Below are 17,038 nucleotides of genomic sequence, written 5' to 3' on the forward strand. Positions count from 1 at the left end.
CCTTAACAGGCAAAACTGCTCTATCCTTGTCCTTACCTTCAGGTTTAGCCTCCACCACAAATAGATTTCCCAAACGGATAGAAAAGCGTCAATAACGTCTCGTCTTGCATGCACATAGTCCTTTCCACCGCTCCACTGTGCATATTGCTCGTCCTGGCTTGCCACCACCACAAATAACCTAAAAAACCGAACCATGGGAAACGTTGTTTACCCAGTCTATAGCCGTGTAGAATTGGCACAGCCAAATTCAGTTTGAGTAAGAGAAGCTTAATTTCATCTTGCATAATTCTGGCTTAAATCACAGAAAAACAACAGCAGCTTTGTTATATGTTAAATACGCTTCAAATATTGAAACATATCTTGGTTTCCACTAGGACTTTCATTAATTTAGAGTTAACTGTTCTCAGGCCAAAGAAATAAATTTGTTTTTTTATGTAGTGTGGACCTAATCATTTTGAGGTTTACCTCAGGATCTTGTTAAATATTTATTTTTATTATTTGCATTTCCAAGGAACTCATTAGACCCATTTACATGGTATATGAATTGCCTGTGTATTTGTATGGCATCTGTCAATATTAGTTGAACATGTATGTCCTCCCACGTCAAACACGACTAATGTACACTATCAGGGACCGAAACTAAAGCCCGCCGCCCGCCAGGGGCGGTCTGTTTTTACCTTTGGCGCATGACACTTAGAGGGCTGCCCGCCGTGTGGCGTGTAGACGTGTAGTTCATAACGATACTCTTGTGCGAGTACAGATTATAGCCGCTCGTCTTTTTTTTCTCCGCCGCGAGATCGTTAAAAAACTACAAGTCCCACATTGCACTCAAGTCAACGGTCCAATCACAGTAGAGTGACGTGACTGGTTTCATGAGAAAAAAAAGCAAATGACCAATCGGAAGCTCCCATTTGGCTTGTTTACTTCCGTCTGCTCTAGTCTATATCGGACCTCCACGAGCTAACGTTACTGTTTAAACAATGACCCAGTCAACTATTCACTTTTAGTTTAATACATGACGAGGCATTGTCTAACGGTATCTAGCTGGCTAGCTGCTGATATCAACAAATGCTCCAGCAATAGTCTACTCGAGTGCATAATACTTCCGTTCCCTCGTTAGCTAGCTTAGCTAGCTCACGTTAGATGATCCATCTGTCCCAGTAAACGAAATTGTCTTAACGTTATCTACCGGGCTAGCAGTAGCTACAGATAGCTCCTGATATCAATGTCTTATAACATTGATTGAATGCGTATTCTAGCTGAGGGCATGTTGAATGTGATTTGACAAAAGAACGGTAACGTTATAAATAGGGTCCAGCTGCATCGCCGGAGAATCCTTGCATGCTGAATGTAGGGTCTAGCTGAATATAGGGTCTAGCTGCAGGGCCGGAGAATCCTTGCTGGAGCTGGAGGCTACTCAAGTATACACACAGACAGTGGAGCTGTTTGCAGATAGCAAGCATTTTGACTTATTGCGTGGTGGCGATGTCTCGCAGATAATACAACTACAAGTATGATTATATAATATATATTTTATTTAAAAAAAATGTTTTATATAAAATATATATATATATATTTTTAATCAAAAAAAATTTGGCAGGTAAGAAATATGCTTGGCGGGTAGACTCTTCCCATCTACCCGCCACTGGCCGGTGAGTCAAAAAGTTAATTTCGCTCCCTGTACACTATGCTCTTGGCTGAGCTGTCATCCACACACACACACACACACACGCACTCAATAACTGCACATACAAAGCTCTAGTGCAGCTGTTTACTACAGCTGTGGAATGATTAAAATGTCGTAAAGGAACATGCTTTAAGCTAGGCTAGTGGTCCATATCTACTTACATTCATTTGTGCTAAGCTAGGCTAGCTTGCAGGCGGATAGACTTCTACTGAACGCACAGAGATGAAATCTGTATATATCTTCTTCTCCGACTCTGGAGAAGTTGGAAAACGTGTTTCCTATAATGTCGGCGTGTTCCTTTTTAACATGTCTGTTAATCTCACGATAAGCTGTGGTTAATTAGCCATTAACGCAAATGAAAAGTGGGCTACATGGCAAACTGCATCCGTAGGGGATTGTGGTGGTGAAGAATGACGACATGGTCAGGGGAGGTCGTCCTAAGTACTCATCAGTCACAGGAGTCTTCAATAATGTTGAACGGCGATCCATTTTGTGATCCATTTGTTCTCTGACGTAACGATGGCTTTGTTGACGGACAGAGTTGACCCGGCTGCACCATCGGCTCCTTTTTGGAATGATGGCACCGCCGGCAGCACCGCTACCGACACCGTTTGATCCATAGGTCAGTTAGTTCAGAAATATTCTATAACGAACGGTGCCAGGGGGGACGTAGAGGTCACTCATCATCCTCTCGGTTCAGAGGAGAGGAGAGGGAGGTGAACGAGTTGAGTTTATTTTATCTCGAACAACCAACCATATAAAAACACAATACAAATTATAAAATAAAGAAATCTTACATTCTTCATTAAATGATAAACAAATGAGTTCGAGAAGGAGCAGAAGGAAGCAAATGCTTATCTAGTCCTGCCCCTTTCTCACAATATCATACATAAACAAAATATCTTACAAACCTAAAATAACAAACAAAATAAACATAAAACCTCCCCAAATTAAAATCGGTTTTAGAGCTCCTCATTGTTGTACTCATCAATGAGAGTTTTCCTATTTTTGAACTGTACAATCTTCTTGCTCATTTGTTTCTTCATCTAAGCCATTCCACAGGAATACACCACAAACTGAAATACACAAACCTTTAAGAGTAGTGCGGACATGTTTTTCCTCTCGATCCCTGAACATAGCGACATACTGTGGCTCCATGTCAGGAGAGGAGAGGGAGGTGAACAACATACTGTAGCTCCATGAGAGGAGAGGGAGGTGAACAACATACTGTAGCTCCATGAGAGGAGAGGGAGGTGAACAACATACTGTAGCTCCATGAGAGGAGAGGGAGGTGAACAACATACTGTAGCTCCAGGAGAGGAGAGGTGAACAACATACTGTAGCTCCATGAGAGGAGAGAGAGGGAGGTGAACAACATACTGTAGCTCCATGAGAGGAGAGGGAGGTGAACAACATACTGTAGCTCCATGACAGGAGAGGGAGGTGAACAACATACTGTAGCTCCATGACAGGAGAGGGAGGTGAACAACATACTGTAGCTCCATGAGAGGAGAGAGAGGTGAACAACATACTGTAGCTCCATGAGAGGAGAGGGAGGTGAACAACATACTGTAGCTCCATGAGAGGAGAGGGAGGTGAACAACATACTGTAGCTCCATGAGAGGAGAGGTGAACAACATACTGTAGCTCCATGAGAGGTGAACAACATACTGTAGCTCCATGAGAGGAGAGGGAGGTGAACAACATACTGTAGCTCCATGAGAGGAGAGGTGAACAACATACTGTAGCTCCATGAGAGGAGAGAGAGGTGAACAACATACTGTAGCTCCATGAGAGGGAGGTGAACAACATACTGTAGCTCCATGAGAGGAGAGGGAGGTGAACAACATACTGTAGCTCCATGAGAGGAGAGGGAGGTGAACAACATACTGTAGCTCCATGAGAGGAGAGGTGAACAACATACTGTAGCTCCATGAGAGGAGAGGGAGGTGAAAAACATACTGTAGCTCCATGAGAGGGAGGTGAACAACATACTGTAGCTCCATGAGAGGAGAGGGAGGTGAACAACATACTGTAGCTCCATGAGAGGGAGGTGAACAACATACTGTAGCTCCATGAGAGGAGAGGGAGGTGAACAACATAATGTAGCTCCATGAGAGGAGAGGATAGGTGAACAACATACTGTAGCTCCATGAGAGGAGAGGTGAACAACATACTGTAGCTCCATGAGAGGAGAGGGAGGTGAACAACATACTGTAGCTCCATGAGAGGAGAGGTGAACAACATACTGTAGCTCCATGAGAGGAGAGGGAGGTGAACAACATACTGTAGCTCCATGAGAGGAGAGGGAGGTGAACAACATACTGTAGCTCCATGAGAGGAGAGGGAGGTGAACAACATACTGTAGCTCCATGAGAGGAGAGGGAGGTGAATAACATACTGTAGCTCCATGAGAGGAGAGGAGAGGTGAACAACATACTGTAGCTCCATGAGAGGAGAGGGAGGTGAACAACATACTGTAGCTCCATGAGAGGAGAGGGAGGTGAACAACATACTGTAGCTCCATGAGAGGAGAGGAGAGGTGAACAACATACTGTAGCTCCATGAGAGGAGAGGGAGGTGAACAACATACTGTAGCTCCATGAGAGGAGAGGAGAGGGAGGTGAACAACATACTGTAGCTCCATGAGAGGAGAGGAGAGGGAGGTGAACAACATACTGTAGCTCCATGAGAGGAGAGGGAGGTGAACAACATACTGTAGCTCCATGAGAGGAGAGGGAGGTGAACAACATACTGTAGCTCCATGAGAGGAGAGGAGAGGGAGGTGAACAACATACTGTAGCTCCATGAGAGGAGAGGGAGGTGAACAACATACTGTAGCTCCATGAGAGGAGAGGGAGGTGAACAACATACTGTAGCTCCATGAGAGGAGAGGGAGGTGAACAACATACTGTAGCTCCATGAGAGGGAGGTGAACAACATACTGTAGCTCCATGAGAGGAGAGGGAGGTGAACAACATACTGTAGCTCCATGAGAGGAGAGAGAGGTGAACAACATACTGTAGCTCCATGAGAGGAGAGGGAGGTGAACAACATACTGTAGCTCCATGAGAGGAGAGGAGAGGAGAGGGAGGTGAACAACATACTGTAGCTCCATGAGAGGAGAGGGAGGTGAACAACATACTGTAGCTCCATGAGAGGAGAGGGAGGTGAACAACATACTGTAGCTCCATGAGAGGAGAGGAGAGGGAGGTGAACAACATACTGTAGCTCCATGAGAGGAGAGGGAGGTGAACAACATACTGTAGCTCCATGAGAGGAGAGGGAGGTGAACAACATACTGTAGCTCCATGAGAGGAGAGGGAGGTGAACAACATACTGTAGCTCCATGAGAGGAGAGGGAGGTGAACAACATACTGTAGCTCCATGAGAGGAGAGGGAGGTGAACAACATAATGTAGCTCCATGAGAGGAGAGGGAGGTGAACAACATACTGTAGCTCCATGAGAGGAGAGGAGAGGTGAACAACATACTGTAGCTCCGTGAGAGGAGAGAGAGGTGAACAACATACTGTAGCTCCATGAGAGGAGAGGGAGGTGAACAACATACTGTAGCTCCATGAGAGGAGAGGGAGGTGAACAACATACTGTAGCTCCATGAGAGGAGAGGGAGGTGAACAACATACTGTAGCTCCATGAGAGGAGAGGGAGGTGAACAACATACTGTAGCTCCGTGAGAGGAGAGGGAGGTGAACAACATACTGTAGCTCCATGAGAGGAGAGGAGAGGTGAACAACATACTGTAGCTCCATGAGAGGAGAGGGAGGTGAACAACATACTGTAGCTCCATGAGAGGAGAGGAGAGGGAGGTGAACAACATACTGTAGCTCCGTGAGAGGAGAGGGAGGTGAACAACATACTGTAGCTCCATGAGAGGAGAGGGAGGTGAACAACATACTGTAGCTCCATGAGAGGAGAGAGAGAGAGGTGAACAACATACTGTAGCTCCATGAGAGGAGAGGGAGGTGAACAACATACTGTAGCTCCATGAGAGGAGAGGGAGGTGAACAACATACTGTAGCTCCGTGAGAGGAGAGGGAGGTGAACAACATACTGTAGCTCCGTGAGAGGAGAGGAGAGGGAGGTGAACAACATACTGTAGCTCCGTGAGAGGAGAGGGAGGTGAACAACATACTGTAGCTCCATGAGAGGAGAGGGAGGTGAACAACATACTGTAGCTCCATGAGAGGAGAGAGAGAGAGGTGAACAACATACTGTAGCTCCATGAGAGGAGAGGGAGGTGAACAACATACTGTAGCTCCATGAGAGGAGAGGAGAGGGAGGTGAACAACATACTGTAGCTCCGTGAGAGGAGAGGGAGGTGAACAACATACTGTAGCTCCATGAGAGGAGAGGGAGGTGAACAACATACTGTAGCTCCATGAGAGGAGAGAGAGCGAGGTGAACAACATACTGTAGCTCCATGAGAGGAGAGGAGAGGTGAACAACATACTGTAGCTCCATGAGAGGAGAGGGAGGTGAACAACATACTGTAGCTCCATGAGAGGAGAGGGAGGTGAACAACATACTGTAGCTCCATGAGAGGAGAGGGAGGTGAACAACATACTGTAGCTCCATGAGAGGAGAGAGAGGTGAACAACATACTGTAGCTCCATGAGAGGAGAGGGAGGTGAACAACATACTGTAGCTCCATGAGAGGAGAGGGAGGTGAACAACATACTGTAGCTCCATGAGAGGAGAGAGAGGTGAACAACATACTGTAGCTCCATGAGAGGAGAGGGAGGTGAACAACATACTGTAGCTCCATGAGAGGAGAGGGAGGTGAACAACATACTGTAGCTCCATGAGAGGAGAGGGAGGTGAACAACATACTGTAGCTCCATGAGAGGAGAGGGAGGTGAACAACATACTGTAGCTCCATGAGAGGAGAGGGAGGTGAACAACATACTGTAGCTCCATGAGACGAGAGGGAGGTGAACAACATACTGTAGCTCCATGAGAGGAGAGGGAGGTGAACAACATACTGTAGCTCCATGAGAGGAGAGGAGAGGTGAACAACATACTGTAGCTCCATGACAGGAGAGGAGAACAACATACTGTAGCTCCATGAGAGGAGAGGGAGGTGAACAACATACTGTAGCTCCATGAGAGGAGAGGGAGGTGAACAACATACTGTAGCTCCGTGAGAGGAGAGGGAGGTGAACAACATACTGTAGCTCCATGAGAGGAGAGGGAGGTGAACAACATACTGTAGCTCCATGAGAGGAGAGGGAGGTGAACAACATACTGTAGCTCCATGAGAGGAGAGGGAGGTGAACAACATACTGTAGCTCCATGAGAGGAGAGGGAGGTGAACAACATACTGTAGCTCCATGAGAGGAGAGGGAGGTGAACAACATACTGTAGCTCCGTGAGAGGAGAGGGAGGTGAGCAACATACTGTAGCTCCATGAGAGGAGAGGAGAGGGAGGTGAACAACATACTGTAGCTCCATGAGAGGAGAGGGAGGTGAACAACATACTGTAGCTCCATGAGAGGAGAGGGAGGTGAACAACATACTGTAGCTCCATGAGAGGAGAGGGAGGTGAACAACATACTGTAGCTCCATGAGAGGAGAGGAGAGGGAGGTGAACAACATACTGTAGCTCCATGAGAGGAGAGGAGAGGTGAACAACATACTGTAGCTCCATGAGAGGAGAGAGAGGTGAACAACATACTGTAGCTCCATGAGAGGAGAGGGAGGTGAACAACATACTGTAGCTCCATGAGAGGAGAGGAGAGGGAGGTGAACAACATACTGTAGCTCCATGAGAGGAGAGGAGAGGTGAACAACATACTGTAGCTCCATGAGAGGAGAGGAGAGGTGAACAACATACTGTAGCTCCATGAGAGGAGAGGAGAGGGAGGTGAACAACATACTGTAGCTCCATGAGAGGAGAGGGAGGTGAACAACATACTGTAGCTCCATGAGAGGAGAGGGAGGTGAACAACATACTGTAGCTCCATGAGAGGAGAGGAGAGGTGAACAACATACTGTAGCTCCATGAGAGGAGAGGGAGGTGAACAACATACTGTAGCTCCATGAGAGGAGAGAGAGGTGAACAACATACTGTAGCTCCATGAGAGGAGAGGAGAGGTGAACAACATACTGTAGCTCCATGAGAGGAGAGGAGAGGGAGGTGAACAACATACTGTAGCTCCATGAGAGGAGAGGAGAGGGAGGTGAACAACATACTGTAGCTCCATGAGAGGAGAGGGGGGTGAACAACATACTGTAGCTCCATGAGAGGAGAGGAGAGGGAGGTGAACAACATACTGTAGCTCCATGAGAGGAGAGGGAGGTGAACAACATACTGTAGCTCCATGAGAGGGAGGTGAACAACATACTGTAGCTCCATGAGAGGAGAGGGAGGTGAACAACATACTGTAGCTCCATGATAGGAGAGGAGAGGGAGGTGAACAACATACTGTAGCTCCATGAGAGGAGAGAGAGGTGAACAACATACTGTAGCTCCATGAGAGGAGAGGGAGGTGAACAACATACTGTAGCTCCATGAGAGGAGAGGAGAGGTGAACAACATACTGTAGCTCCATGAGAGGAGAGGGAGGTGAACAACATACTGTAGCTCCATGAGAGGGAGGTGAACAACATACTGTAGCTCCATGAGAGGAGAGAGAGGGAGGTGAACAACATACTGTAGCTCCATGAGAGGAGAGGAGAGGGAGGTGAACAACATACTGTAGCTCCATGACAGGAGAGGGAGGTGAACAACATACTGTAGCTCCATGACAGGAGAGGAGAGGTGAACAACATACTGTAGCTCCATGAGAGGAGAGAGAGGTGAACAACATACTGTAGCTCCATGAGAGGAGAGGTGAACAACATACTGTAGCTCCATGAGAGGAGAGGGAGGTGAACAACATACTGTAGCTCCGTGAGAGGAGAAGTGAACAACATACTGTAGCTCCATGAGAGGAGAGGGAGGTGAACAACATACTGTAGCTCCATGAGGGGAGAGGAGAGGTGAACAACATACTGTAGCTCCATGAGAGGAGAGGGAGGTGAACAACATACTGTAGCTCCATGAGAGGAGAGGGAGGTGAACAACATACTGTAGCTCCTTGAGAGGAGAGGGAGGTGAACAACATACTGTAGCTCCATGAGACGAGAGGGAGGTGAACAACATACTGTAGCTCCATGAGAGGAGAGGGAGGTGAACAACATACTGTAGCTCCATGAGAGGAGAGGGAGGTGAACAACATACTGTAGCTCCATGAGAGGAGAGGAGAGGTGAACAACATACTGTAGCTCCATGAGAGGAGAGGGAGGTGAACAACATACTGTAGCTCCATGAGGAGAGGGAGGTGAACAACATACTGTAGCTCCAGGAGAGGAGAGGGAGGTGAACAACATACTGTAGCTCCGTGAGAGGAGAGGGAGGTGAACAACATACTGTAGCTCCATGAGAGGAGAGGGAGGTGAACAACATACTGTAGCTCCATGAGAGGAGAGAGAGAGAGGTGAACAACATATTGTAGCTCCATGAGAGGAGAGGGAGGTGAACAACATACTGTAGCTCCATGAGAGGAGAGGGAGGTGAACAACATACTGTAGCTCCATGAGAGGAGAGGGAGGTGAACAACATACTGTAGCTCCATGACAGGAGAGGGAGGTGAACAACATACTGTAGCTCCATGAGAGGAGAGGAGAGGTGAACAACATACTGTAGCTCCATGAGAGGAGAGGGAGGTGAACAACATACTGTAGCTCCATGAGAGGAGAGAGAGGTGAACAACATACTGTAGCTCCATGAGAGGGGAGGGAGGTGAACAACATACTGTAGCTCCATGAGAGGAGAGGGAGGTGAACAACATACTGTAGCTCCATGAGAGGAGAGGAGAGGTGAACAACATACTGTAGCTCCGTGAGAGGAGAGAGAGGTGAACAACATACTGTAGCTCCATGAGAGGAGAGGGAGGTGAACAACATACTGTAGCTCCATGAGAGGAGAGGGAGGTGAACAACATACTGTAGCTCCATGAGAGGAGAGGGAGGTGAACAACATACTGTAGCTCCATGAGAGGAGAGGGAGGTGAACAACATACTGTAGCTCCGTGAGAGGAGAGGGAGGTGAACAACATACTGTAGCTCCATGAGAGGAGAGGGAGGTGAACAACATACTGTAGCTCCATGAGAGGAGAGGGAGGTGAACAACATACTGTAGCTCCGTGAGAGGAGAGGAGAGGGAGGTGAACAACATACTGTAGCTCCATGAGAGGAGAGGAGAACAACATACTGTAGCTCCATGAGAGGAGAGGAGAGGTGAACAACATACTGTAGCTCCATGAGAGGAGAGGGAGGTGAACAACATACTGTAGCTCCGTGAGAGGAGAGGGAGGTGAACAACATACTGTAGCTCCATGACAGGAGAGAGAGGTGAACAACATACTGTAGCTCCATGAGAGGAGAGGGAGGTGAACAACATACTGTAGCTCCATGAGAGGAGAGGGAGGTGAACAACATACTGTAGCTCCATGAGAGGAGAGGGAGGTGAACAACATACTGTAGCTCCATGAGAGGAGAGGAGAGGGAGGTGAACAACATACTGTAGCTCCATGAGAGGAGAGGGAGGTGAACAACATACTGTAGCTCCATGAGTGGAGAGGGAGGTGAACAACATGCTGTAGCTCCATGAGAGGAGAGGGAGGTGAACAACATACTGTAGCTCCATGAGAGGAGAGGGAGGTGAACAACATGCTGTAGCTCCATGAGAGGAGAGGGAGGTGAACAACATACTGTAGCTCCATGAGAGGAGAGGGAGGTGAACAACATACTGTAGCTCCATGAGAGGAGAGGAGAGGGAGGTGAACAACATACTGTAGCTCCATGAGAGGAGAGGGAGGTGAACAACATACTGTAGCTCCATGAGAGGAGAGATAGGTGAACAACATACTGTAGCTCCATGAGAGGAGAGGGAGGTGAACAACATACTGTAGCTCCATGAGAGGAGAGGAGAGGGAGGTGAACAACATACTGTAGCTCCATGAGAGGAGAGAGAGGTGAACAACATACTGTAGCTCCATGAGAGGAGAGGAGAGGGAGGTGAACAACATACTGTAGCTCCATGAGAGGAGAGGAGAGGGAGGTGAACAACATACTGTAGCTCCATGAGAGGAGAGGGAGGTGAACAACATACTGTAGCTCCATGAGAGGGAGGTGAACAACATACTGTAGCTCCATGAGGAGAGGGAGGTGAACAACATACTGTAGCTCCATGAGAGGAGAGGAGAGGTGAACAACATACTGTAGCTCCATGAGAGGAGAGAGAGAGAGGTGAACAACATACTGTAGCTCCATGAGAAGAGAGGAGAGGAGAACAACATACTGTAGCTCCATGAGAGGAGAGGAGAGGTGAACAACATACTGTAGCTCCATGAGAGGAGAGAGAGGTGAACAACATACTGTAGCTCCATGAGAGGAGAGGAGAGGTGAACAACATACTGTAGCTCCAGGAGAGGAGAGGTGAACAACATACTGTAGCTCCATGAGAGGAGAGGAGAGGGAGGTGAACAACATACTGTAGCTCCATGAGAGGAGAGGAGAGGGAGGTGAACAACATACTGTAGCTCCATGAGAGGAGAGGGAGGTGAACAACATACTGTAGCTCCATGAGAGGAGAGGAGAGGGAGGTGAACAACATACTGTAGCTCCATGAGAGGAGAGGGAGGTCAACAACATACTGTAGCTCCGTGAGAGGAGAGAGAGGTGAACAACATACTGTAGCTCCATGAGAGGAGAGGGAGGTGAACAACATACTGTAGCTCCATGAGAGGAGAGGAGAGGGAGGTGAACAACATACTGTAGCTCCATGAGAGGAGATGAGAGGTGAACAACATACTGTAGCTCCATGAGAGGAGAGGGAGGTGAACAACATACTGTAGCTCCATGAGAGGAGAGGGAGGTGAACAACATACTGTAGCTCCATGAGAGGTGAACAACATACTGTAGCTCCATGAGAGGAGAGGAGAGGTGAACAACATACTGTAGCTCCATGAGAGGTGAGGGAGGTGAACAACATACTGTAGCTCCATGAGAGGAGAGGTGAACAACATACTGTAGCTCCATGAGAGGAGAGGGAGGTGAACAACATACTGTAGCTCCATGAGAGGAGAGAGAGGTGAACAACATACTGTAGCTCCATGAGAGGAGAGAGAGGTGAACAACATACTGTAGCTCCATGAGAGGAGAGGGAGGTGAACAACATACTGTAGCTCCATGAGAGGAGAGGGAGGTGAACAACATACTGTAGCTCCATGAGAGGAGAGGAGAGGTGAACAACATACTGTAGCTCCATGAGAGGAGAGAGAGGTGAACAACATACTGTAGCTCCATGAGAGGAGAGAGAGGTGAACAACATACTGTAGCTCCATGAGACGAGAGGTGAACAACATACTGTAGCTCCATGAGAGGAGAGAGAGGTGAACAACATACTGTAGCTCCATGAGACGAGAGGTGAACAACATACTGTAGCTCCATGAGAGGAGAGAGAGAGAGGTGAACAACATACTGTAGCTCCATGAGAGGAGAGGGAGGTGAACAACATACTGTAGCTCCATGAGAGGAGAGGAGAGGGAGGTGAACAACATACTGTAGCTCCGTGAGAGGAGAGGGAGGTGAACAACATACTGTAGCTCCATGAGAGGAGAGGGAGGTGAACAACATACTGTAGCTCCATGAGAGGAGAGAGAGAGAGGTGAACAACATACTGTAGCTCCATGAGAGGAGAGGAGAGGTGAACAACATACTGTAGCTCCATGAGAGGAGAGGGAGGTGAACAACATACTGTAGCTCCATGAGAGGAGAGGGAGGTGAACAACATACTGTAGCTCCATGAGAGGAGAGGGAGGTGAACAACATACTGTAGCTCCATGAGAGGAGAGAGAGGTGAACAACATACTGTAGCTCCATGAGAGGAGAGGGAGGTGAACAACATACTGTAGCTCCATGAGAGGAGAGGGAGGTGAACAACATACTGTAGCTCCATGAGAGGAGAGAGAGGTGAACAACATACTGTAGCTCCATGAGAGGAGAGGGAGGTGAACAACATACTGTAGCTCCATGAGAGGAGAGGGAGGTGAACAACATACTGTAGCTCCATGAGAGGAGAGGGAGGTGAACAACATACTGTAGCTCCATGAGAGGAGAGGGAGGTGAACAACATACTGTAGCTCCATGAGAGGAGAGGGAGGTGAACAACATACTGTAGCTCCATGAGACGAGAGGGAGGTGAACAACATACTGTAGCTCCATGAGAGGAGAGGGAGGTGAACAACATACTGTAGCTCCATGAGAGGAGAGGAGAGGTGAACAACATACTGTAGCTCCATGACAGGAGAGGAGAACAACATACTGTAGCTCCATGAGAGGAGAGGGAGGTGAACAACATACTGTAGCTCCATGAGAGGAGAGGGAGGTGAACAACATACTGTAGCTCCGTGAGAGGAGAGGGAGGTGAACAACATACTGTAGCTCCATGAGAGGAGAGGGAGGTGAACAACATACTGTAGCTCCATGAGAGGAGAGGGAGGTGAACAACATACTGTAGCTCCATGAGAGGAGAGGGAGGTGAACAACATACTGTAGCTCCATGAGAGGAGAGGGAGGTGAACAACATACTGTAGCTCCATGAGAGGAGAGGGAGGTGAACAACATACTGTAGCTCCGTGAGAGGAGAGGGAGGTGAGCAACATACTGTAGCTCCATGAGAGGAGAGGAGAGGGAGGTGAACAACATACTGTAGCTCCATGAGAGGAGAGGGAGGTGAACAACATACTGTAGCTCCATGAGAGGAGAGGGAGGTGAACAACATACTGTAGCTCCATGAGAGGAGAGGGAGGTGAACAACATACTGTAGCTCCATGAGAGGAGAGGAGAGGGAGGTGAACAACATACTGTAGCTCCATGAGAGGAGAGGAGAGGTGAACAACATACTGTAGCTCCATGAGAGGAGAGAGAGGTGAACAACATACTGTAGCTCCATGAGAGGAGAGGGAGGTGAACAACATACTGTAGCTCCATGAGAGGAGAGGAGAGGGAGGTGAACAACATACTGTAGCTCCATGAGAGGAGAGGAGAGGTGAACAACATACTGTAGCTCCATGAGAGAGGAGAGGTGAACAACATACTGTAGCTCCATGAGAGGAGAGGAGAGGGAGGTGAACAACATACTGTAGCTCCATGAGAGGAGAGGAGAGGGAGGTGAACAACATACTGTAGCTCCATGAGAGGAGAGGGAGGTGAACAACATACTGTAGCTCCATGAGAGGAGAGGGAGGTGAACAACATACTGTAGCTCCATGAGAGGAGAGGAGAGGTGAACAACATACTGTAGCTCCATGAGAGGAGAGGGAGGTGAACAACATACTGTAGCTCCATGAGAGGAGAGAGAGGTGAACAACATACTGTAGCTCCATGAGAGGAGAGGAGAGGTGAACAACATACTGTAGCTCCATGAGAGGAGAGGAGAGGGAGGTGAACAACATACTGTAGCTCCATGAGAGGAGAGGAGAGGGAGGTGAACAACATACTGTAGCTCCATGAGAGGAGAGGGGGGTGAACAACATACTGTAGCTCCATGAGAGGAGAGGAGAGGGAGGTGAACAACATACTGTAGCTCCATGAGGAGAGGGAGGTGAACAACATACTGTAGCTCCATGAGAGGGAGGTGAACAACATACTGTAGCTCCATGAGAGGAGAGGGAGGTGAACAACATACTGTAGCTCCATGATAGGAGAGGAGAGGGAGGTGAACAACATACTGTAGCTCCATGAGAGGAGAGAGAGGTGAACAACATACTGTAGCTCCATGAGAGGAGAGGGAGGTGAACAACATACTGTAGCTCCATGAGAGGAGAGGAGAGGTGAACAACATACTGTAGCTCCATGAGAGGAGAGGGAGGTGAACAACATACTGTAGCTCCATGAGAGGGAGGTGAACAACATACTGTAGCTCCATGAGAGGAGAGAGAGGGAGGTGAACAACATACTGTAGCTCCATGAGAGGAGAGGAGAGGGAGGTGAACAACATACTGTAGCTCCATGACAGGAGAGGGAGGTGAACAACATACTGTAGCTCCATGACAGGAGAGGAGAGGTGAACAACATACTGTAGCTCCATGAGAGGAGAGAGAGGTGAACAACATACTGTAGCTCCATGAGAGGAGAGGTGAACAACATACTGTAGCTCCATGAGAGGAGAGGGAGGTGAACAACATACTGTAGCTCCGTGAGAGGAGAAGTGAACAACATACTGTAGCTCCATGAGAGGAGAGGGAGGTGAACAACATACTGTAGCTCCATGAGGGGAGAGGAGAGGTGAACAACATACTGTAGCTCCATGAGAGGAGAGGGAGGTGAACAACATACTGTAGCTCCATGAGAGGAGAGGGAGGTGAACAACATACTGTAGCTCCTTGAGAGGAGAGGGAGGTGAACAACATACTGTAGCTCCATGAGACGAGAGGGAGGTGAACAACATACTGTAGCTCCATGAGAGGAGAGGGAGGTGAACAACATACTGTAGCTCCATGAGAGGAGAGGGAGGTGAACAACATACTGTAGCTCCATGAGAGGAGAGGAGAGGTGAACAACATACTGTAGCTCCATGAGAGGAGAGGGAGGTGAACAACATACTGTAGCTCCATGAGGAGAGGGAGGTGAACAACATACTGTAGCTCCAGGAGAGGAGAGGGAGGTGAACAACATACTGTAGCTCCGTGAGAGGAGAGGGAGGTGAACAACATACTGTAGCTCCATGAGAGGAGAGGGAGGTGAACAACATACTGTAGCTCCATGAGAGGAGAGAGAGAGAGGTGAACAACATACTGTAGCTCCATGAGAGGAGAGGGAGGTGAACAACATACTGTAGCTCCATGAGAGGAGAGGGAGGTGAACAACATACTGTAGCTCCATGAGAGGAGAGGGAGGTGAACAACATACTGTAGCTCCATGACAGGAGAGGGAGGTGAACAACATACTGTAGCTCCATGAGAGGAGAGGAGAGGTGAACAACATACTGTAGCTCCATGAGAGGAGAGGGAGGTGAACAACATACTGTAGCTCCATGAGAGGAGAGGGAGGTCAACAACATACTGTAGCTCCGTGAGAGGAGAGAGAGGTGAACAACATACTGTAGCTCCATGAGAGGAGAGGGAGGTGAACAACATACTGTAGCTCCATGAGAGGAGAGGAGAGGGAGGTGAACAACATACTGTAGCTCCATGAGAGGAGATGAGAGGTGAACAACATACTGTAGCTCCATGAGAGGAGAGGGAGGTGAACAACATACTGTAGCTCCATGAGAGGAGAGGGAGGTGAACAACATACTGTAGCTCCATGAGAGGTGAACAACATACTGTAGCTCCATGAGAGGAGAGGAGAGGTGAACAACATACTGTAGCTCCATGAGAGGTGAGGGAGGTGAACAACATACTGTAGCTCCATGAGAGGAGAGGTGAACAACATACTGTAGCTCCATGAGAGGAGAGGGAGGTGAACAACATACTGTAGCTCCATGAGAGGAGAGAGAGGTGAACATACTGTAGCTCCATGAGAGGAGAGAGAGGTGAACAACATACTGTAGCTCCATGAGAGGAGAGGGAGGTGAACAACATACTGTAGCTCCATGAGAGGAGAGGGAGGTGAACAACATACTGTAGCTCCATGAGAGGAGAGGAGAGGTGAACAACATACTGTAGCTCCATGAGAGGAGAGAGAGGTGAACAACATACTGTAGCTCCATGAGAGGAGAGAGAGGTGAACAACATACTGTAGCTCCATGAGACGAGAGGTGAACAACATACTGTAGCTCCATGAGAGGAGAGAGAGGTGAACAACATACTGTAGCTCCATGAGACGAGAGGTGAACAACATACTGTAGCTCCATGAGAGGAGAGAGAGAGAGGTGAACAACATACTGTAGCTCCATGAGAGGAGAGGGAGGTGAACAACATACTGTAGCTCCATGAGAGGAGAGGAGAGGGAGGTGAACAACATACTGTAGCTCCGTGAGAGGAGAGGGAGGTGAACAACATACTGTAGCTCCATGAGAGGAGAGGGAGGTGAACAACATACTGTAGCTCCATGAGAGGAGAGAGAGAGAGGTGAACAACATACTGTAGCTCCATGAGAGGAGAGGAGAGGTGAACAACATACTGTAGCTCCATGAGAGGAGAGGGAGGTGAACAACATACTGTAGCTCCATGAGAGGAGAGGGAGGTGAACAACATACTGTAGCTCCATGAGAGGAGAGGGAGGTGAACAACATACTGTAGCTCCATGAGAGGAGAGAGAGGTGAACAACATACTGTAGC

The 17,038-nt window shown here is 48.3% G+C and overlaps 1 protein-coding gene across 4 annotated transcripts in view; it reads left to right on the plus strand.

Annotated features, from left to right (window-relative positions):
• Positions 1 to 17,038, plus strand: part of LOC311234421 (transducin-like enhancer protein 1) — an 83,138-nt gene that overhangs the window by 49,458 nt on the left and 16,642 nt on the right. The window lies entirely within an intron of this gene.

Source organism: Notolepis coatsorum (genome assembly GCF_963971535.1).
Source record: "Notolepis coatsorum genome assembly, chromosome: 1".
NCBI classification, from domain to species: domain Eukaryota; kingdom Metazoa; phylum Chordata; class Actinopteri; order Aulopiformes; family Paralepididae; genus Notolepis; species Notolepis coatsorum.